This window comes from Octopus bimaculoides, chromosome 4 (assembly GCF_001194135.2).
Source record: "Octopus bimaculoides isolate UCB-OBI-ISO-001 chromosome 4, ASM119413v2, whole genome shotgun sequence".
Classification (NCBI taxonomy): domain Eukaryota; kingdom Metazoa; phylum Mollusca; class Cephalopoda; order Octopoda; family Octopodidae; genus Octopus; species Octopus bimaculoides.
The window spans coordinates 54,746,869-54,754,611 of NC_068984.1; positions in this window are offsets into that span (position 1 = coordinate 54,746,869).

Below are 7,743 nucleotides of genomic sequence, written 5' to 3' on the forward strand. Positions count from 1 at the left end.
AGAGAGAGAGAGAGAGAGAGAGAGAGAGAGAGAGAGAGAGAGAGAGAGAGAGAGAGAGAGAGAAAGATAATAAATCCACTTACAGAAAAATTAAAAACACAACCTATTTAAAATAATTTCGGAAAAATTATAAACTGCATTTGAAGAAATTAATTTTTGCTGAGAATCATATTTGTTCATTATATTTCAAATGTATTTGCTTTGTATCTTCCCCTTTTTGCTTTTCATTAGTTTTGTTGTCGGATAAATATTCGAAATTTGGTCCTTGCTTAATCAGTTGTGATTAACATTTTCCATTTAAGGTAATTAAATAACTTGTGATTTAGGAGTTATTTTCGTTGTTATCTTTTCTGTATTACCAGTCATCATCTTCATTTATTTACATTACAAAATTACGAAACAATTATCAATTTCACGTGCCCAGTTTCCAACTGAAATATAAACAAACTTTACAAACTGAAACTAGAATAACAAAATGAAATAATCTGTTGCGGAATTGATCTCGTGACGAATTGTCACCTACCTCGCTCGTTCGTTCCCTACCTACCTACTTACCTACCAATATACATATGCACAGTCACACTTAAACACACACACGCACACACACACACACACACACATATATATATATATATATATATACAGAGAGAAAGAGAGAGAGGTATATATAAAATGCATGCGTGCATAAATAAATGCATGTGTGTGTGTATGTGTGTTTGTTTCCGCTTATGCTCGCGCATGTGTGTGCGTGCGTTTGTGCCTGTCAACTTGGCAACTGCCGTTCGTTTGTTTACGTCTTTGTAACTCACAGTTCGACAAGAAAATAAATGGAATAAGTATCAATGTTAAAAATGCGCCATTAGTTTCACCAAGCCTTTCAAAACTCTCTTATATCCTGATCACAAAAAAAAAAACTTATACATCTTAATAGTTCAGGCGCAATTAAAATGGTCTGTTTAAATTGCACAACATTGCAAATGTTGAAAACGCGGATAAATAGATTACTAGTGCATTATATATACTATTTAGATAATTTGAAGCGTAAGTTGTAACAACGCTGTGAAAAGTAGACAAATTGGTTACACTGCAAATTTTAACTGAGTAGTGAACAGAAAAAGAGATAAAAATAAGTAGATTCTAGTATTGTTAGCTCTTCATCCACGAAAGAAACCTTGACTTCTTTTAACAGATATATTCTCTGAACTAATTGTAGATAGGAGTTGGTTATACAGTCTGTGATGATGAAGCTAGAGAAAAACTTCTGAGGTCCCAGTGACAACTCTTAAAATCAAAGAGTGCTGTGAAGAATTCACGGGCTGCAGTGGGATGAAGGATATATGAACAAATTAACAAAGCATCAGAAATATTGGGGCTAAGGAAATTTACCAGACTCAAGACATGGAGTGTGAGACAAAAGCAGTTGGAAGAATGAATGTATATACAGCATGGAAAATAGCTAATTAAAGAAGCTGTCATGTAAAATGTTGTGGGAAATGGAATAATATAGCATTCAATAGCTTCTGAGAGCTGTGTATGATGTGTCTCCAACAACTGCCTTGTGTACCTGAAGTTAAACTGCTGACTGTAATAAATTGTTTAACTGGAGTAACCTTGGCACCGTGCAAATCATCCCTCGCAGAATATGTAAGACGAAGTTTTGAATATCCTTGTTGAGGTACGAAAAAATCCAATGCAACAGCTTCAATGGTATTACAACGAATAACACATGCACCCTGTTGTCTTCCCGGAGGAGAAATGATATTTTAAATATGAGATTAGCAAGTTTTCAGTGCTTCCAGTACAAGTGGATATCATGGGTTTCTAGTTAGTTAAAGCAACTAAATCCTAACTGGCTGCTACTGGACTTATGAAAGATACCACAGTAGTAATTCACGAATTGCAAAGGAAAGCAGTGAATGTTTCATCATGAATATAGCAGAGGCTTGAGAGAGGAGGTCCAAGGATGAGTGCAAAAGACAAACCTTCAGCAAATAGTAATAAAAACGCAAAGACAGACGAAATACCGCTAGGTCTTTCGCCCCGCGTGCTAACGTTTCTGCCAGTTCGCCGCCTTGAAATAGTATACACTGGGTAACAATTTGGCCATTAGCACTGATTTTAAAGGTTGTCATTTCGCAATACTGGAAAACAGAATAACAATATCTTATGCTTGTGTAAGAGAAAGAGAGAGAGAGAGAGAGAGAGAGAGAGAGAGAGAGAGAGAGAGAGAGAGAGAGAGAGAGAGAGAGAGAGAGAGAGAGAGGGTGAGAGAGAGAGAGAGAGGGGAAGAAAGAGAGTATGTGTGAATGTGTGATTTGTTAATTTTTATCCTAAATTAAGTTATTTTGAGAGATTATATAGGGAAAATGAGACTGTATGATTTTCACGTCTTTCATGAGAACATAGTAAGATAAGTGATTCGTTAAATATTAAACAAGAGTCTTGTATTAGTAAAGCACTTAGATTGCCACGTATATCTTAAAGTGCTTGGTTAATAGCCCAGGAGAAATTTAGTATGGTAATAATTAAGTAATTTAAATTTTTCGTTGTTGTAGATATTAATTCTATTAATTCTACACCTTTAGGATTGACTATAAGAATATTTTACAGAGAAACTACTACTAGAATTAATCTATTTATAGTCTCTGTTAGTTAATTTTCCCCGCATACTTATCGCCAAATTTTGGATATTTAATCATTCAGTGAATATGCTTGGTTCATAGTGCACCGAAGTTGATGAACCCAACTATGGTTGTTAGGCTGGCCAGTTATTTCTTATGCAATGAAAAAATATATATATAAACTAAATTTAGTTGTATGCTTTATGATATGTTGCAATATTTTCCTAAAAGCATGTATTATACTGAAATACATATTAGAGATTTGCTTCTGATTCTCCGTGCTTAACTAGTATCAATAATGCAGTTATATAATAGGGAATGGCATACTTATCACAACAACTTATTCTCATTCCCTATAAATCTGAAATGTCGTAACTAATAGAAAACAAATAGTGTAATATGTTTGTTCAATTTACTAGATCAATGATGGCCACAGATTTCAATATTATATTAAATTACTTTTGATATATGCAGCTTTGATTAGCTCTCGGTTATTTTTGATCTTTAGATTTTTTACTTGTTAGAGTAGGCTAAAATAGTAAGTGTGATTGAATGAGAGTTCAATTACTTTTAGGTCGATGCTGTCTGTTTTATAATAGATGACTTGGTATTAAACTTTATACTCACCCATATATATATATATATATATATATACATATATATATATATATATATATATATATATATATTTTATATGATTTTAGTACGCCATGTTCGGATTGGGCAGAACTAATAGTTACAGAAATTATTCTTGCAAAACAATCGATTATATTGAAAGGTATAAATCGCCAGTTTCCAACCTGAACTTACCAATATAGTAATATAAGTACATTTTGCACTATCGGTGTTGCGTACAGTTAAATGTATTAACGTTAGTGCGTAATTAGTCAACATTGTCTATTAACAGTTCAAAGATGTATACTCAAATCCTTAAAATATTCAAGCTAAATACTATGATATAGAGGAATTGGGGAGAATGAAGGTAAAAACTTATACTGAATCTCTTTTTTTAAAAAAAAATTCTAGATTCAGAGAAAAAGGTTTTAGAAGTAATAATTATCTTGTTCTACAATGTCGAGACAAGAGACAAACTACTGGTTAGCTAAGATTGAGATATAATTTCAATTTTGTTTTGCAGCAATTTCATTGATTCATGTTGCATATATTCTTGGAAAAAGTATTCACTCACACATTCCATTAACCAAATAATCAATTTTCTTTGTGAGAAATAAATCAGTAAGAACTTTGTTTATGACTAACATAGTTCAATAAGCATCTGGCAACTAAAGTCGACAAGCAGCAAGACTTGATCCCCATATATTTTGCCATACTTATTTGTTATCTCAAGAATGAAATATTGATTTTCAAAATTTTGGCACAAGGCTAGCAATTTCGGGGATGTGGTAAGTCGATTTCATCAACCCTAGTACTTAACTGGCACTTATTTTATCAATCCCGAAAGGATGAAATGCAAGTCAACCTCGAGGGAATTTGAACTCAGAACGTAGCAACGGGCGAAGCCTTGCACAGGAAGGAGCGGAAATGGGATGGTCTATTATTTTTTATTTTCTCTAAAACGCTTCTATCATTTAATGTTTCGAGTTCAAATGTGTCAAAGTCAACTTTGCTTTACTACCTTTCAGGGTCGATAAAATAAGCAGTGATAAAGTACTGGGGCTGATGGTATCTACTGATCTTCTCCTCTCAAAATTTTTGTCCATGAGCCTAAATCAAAAATCAATGAGTGTGACAAGTTAGCAGGCTCGTTAGAGTATGGAGAAAAGTTCTGTGTGGTATTCGTTTGTTCCTTCGATATCATCTTTACCTTTCATCCCTTCTAGGCCAATAAAATACAGAATCGTTGAAAAATTGGAGTCAAAGCTATCAACTAGCACCCTAGCCTCAAAATTTTCAGTCTGTGGCTAAATTAGAAGCCATTATTTTCTCTGAGACAAGAACTAAAATATTCCCAGCATGAAAGAGAAACAGTTGATATTGGTCACTAGATGCACTAATACATTCTACAACGCTAGTGAGGAAATAAATAAATTCATTTTATACCTGACTGCTAGTAATAATATTAAAAAAAAAATTTCTTCACGTGTACACCAATAGCCGTGTTAATAGCGTAGATCAACCGCATAATGGTAGGTCATAAAATTATTTATTGTATGGAATACAGTGTGCAATTCAAGTATGTTACTTTTTTCTCCACTCCCGTATGTTTTTCTCATTGTTTTGTCTTAAGTCAGTCTTCAGCATATCTATGATCAATGACATTATATCTGTTATAATCACGGTTTCATTTGAAGTATGATATATCTAGGTTTGTAGTATTCTTTATCCTTTCATTGTTAGAAGTACAGTATGAAATTAGAGAAAAATTTCGCTTCTGTCTCTCTCAGCCTTTATGGCCTCGTAAAGGCTTTCCTCATTGTTTCTCTTGTAAGCAACTCATGGCTTAGCCCTTAGACGTCTCTAATGGAGCAGTCGAATGATTGTCAAGGGTTTTCCAACACCGATTCACTATCCTGTCTGTTTTGGGGGTTAGTGTATCTAGGATTATGTCGTCCAATATCCCTACGGTACTAGAGAGAGATTTGGTGGCTACTGTTCCTAGCATGTAAAACGACCCCGTAAGGGGTGTTGTTATTTACTCTCAGCTCATCTCTGATTAATTAGATACGTGATCAAAGGCATTACAATATTCAACCTCTCGTGTTGTCATAAGTTTTCTTAGAGTATATTCCTCAATGCAGCATTTCTCTCTTTCGTTTTTCTTCAGACGATTGGCTGTGATTTGATGGAAATTTGGCTGCTCTATCAAACAGGTCGAGTGACCACAGATAAGTTTTCTTACTGGTTCTTTATATTTCTCAGTAACACCTTCTGTAGATCCTACTGGTGCCCATAGGTGGATATGAGAGAAGTAAATCAAATCGGAGCGAAGCAGTAGCTGCTCCCCTGTACATTAGCGTTGTACATTCTGCACAATATTTGAGGCGAAGTATTTATTGATAAAACTATTTTGTGTTGTGTGTATGCCTGTGTGTGTGTTGTGGTTGTTTGTATGTGTGTATGTGTGTGCATGTGTGTGTGTGTGTGTGTGTGTGTGTGTGTGTGGCGGGGATATGGGTGTGTATGTGTATGTACTTGTTTAGGTTTACAGAAATGTAATTTACTTATCCACCCCTTCCCTACATTTCAGACCTTGTGCCAAAAATACAAAGGATTTCGATGGTTGGTGTATAAGATTCTGTTTAATACAATCCTAGCGTTAAGAGCCGTATTACGTTTGTAAGTATAGGTAGCACTGTTAAAGTCACGATTGTATTGAGAACTTGTACTAATATGTTAAAATTTGTGACCGCCAAGAGAAGTCAATAGGAAACCACTCTAAAACACTATTCAGGAAACCGGGTTTTCGGTTGGTGTATCATTCAGCATGTGGAGGCGCGTGGCTTAGTGGCTAGAGTATCATGATCGTAAGATTGTGGGCGCATTTATTTATTATTTTATCAGTCAGCATACAAAACTAATCATTAAAGTATTTGTTGACGTGAAGGCAGTTTCTCTTTAAGTACTGTGTTCAAATGTTGCTGTGGTTGACTTTGCCTTCCATACTTTAGGTGTCGATAAAATAAAATACTAGATCGACTGTTGTAGTCGATCTAACCGACTTGTTCTTCCCTCAAAACTGCTGAACTTTATCCGAATTATTTTTAAATAATTAAGCTATTTGTTGACGTGTAAATTAAAATGGAAAGTTTATCATGCCTATTGGAAGGCCACCGTACATAACACAGCTCTAGTTACACTCTCCCTGAATAAAATACTGAACGTTTCTAATAATAGGTGTGCTTTATCAGGGTTGACCAAGAGCTAAACAACAGCAGCAACCGCACCAAGTGAATTATTAGACACACCTAATGAATCCTCCGTGAATTGCCTTTAGATACAGTTCTGTTATTGCTGATGCTAAAACCATGCTTTAATAACAAAAAAGAAATAAGAATGATTGCTACAGGGGGCATAGAAATCCACAGATGTGTGTGTTTAAAAATAGAATTTATTAATTTCGCAGGAGTGTTTCCATAAATGTTCAAATGCCATTTGGTTTTAAGAGAATGCTTTACTCCCTACAAGTCGTTCAACTTGATGTTGTTATTACGTAGGATTTTGCTGGTGGCATATTTCGATGGAAACGCCTACTTTACTGCATGTTTTCCAATTTGATCAAGTTCAAAACCGGATCTCAATGCTATACTATAAGGAATCAGGGAGAGAAACTGACGTCATATGATCCTGTCATAATTATATGATACATAGGCGCAGGAGTGGCTGTGTGGTAAGTAGCTTGCTTTCCAACCACATGGTTCCGGGTTCAATCCCACTGCGTAGCACCTTGGGCAAGTGTCTTCTACTATACCCTCAGGCCGACCAAAGCCTTATACTGAAAAAATCTGTCGTGTATATATACATTTATATTTTTGTGTCTGTGTTTGTTCCTGCACCATCGCTTGACATTCGCTATTGGTGTGTTTACGCCCCCATAACTTAGCGGTTCGGCAAAAGACACTGATGGAATAAGAACTGGGCTTACAAAGAATAAGTCCTGGGGTCGATTTGTTCGACTAAAGGCGGTGCTCCAGCATGGCCGCAGTGAAATGACTGAAGCAAATAAAAGGATAAAAGAATACAAACATACAATGAAAAACGCAGTTGCACATTTATACACATTCACACATACACACGCACACAGACACAGGCATACACACACGCGTGCGCGCGCACACATTCACAGCACATATGATGCATAAACTGGACACAGCTAGACTGATATCGAAATCTCTCAAGCCGATTTATTGTCTTCATAGCTTTTTGCTTCACACCAGGATATAAACTGTATTAACCCTTCAGTTTGAATTAGAACATACATGTTTGTATGTGTGTGTGTGTGTACATACTACATACATACATATATACATACATACATACATACATACATACATACAAACACATAAATAGACATGCGCGTGTTTGTGTGTGTGTATACGTACATGCATACACACACATATATACACAAACATGTATACATATATACATACACGAATATATATAT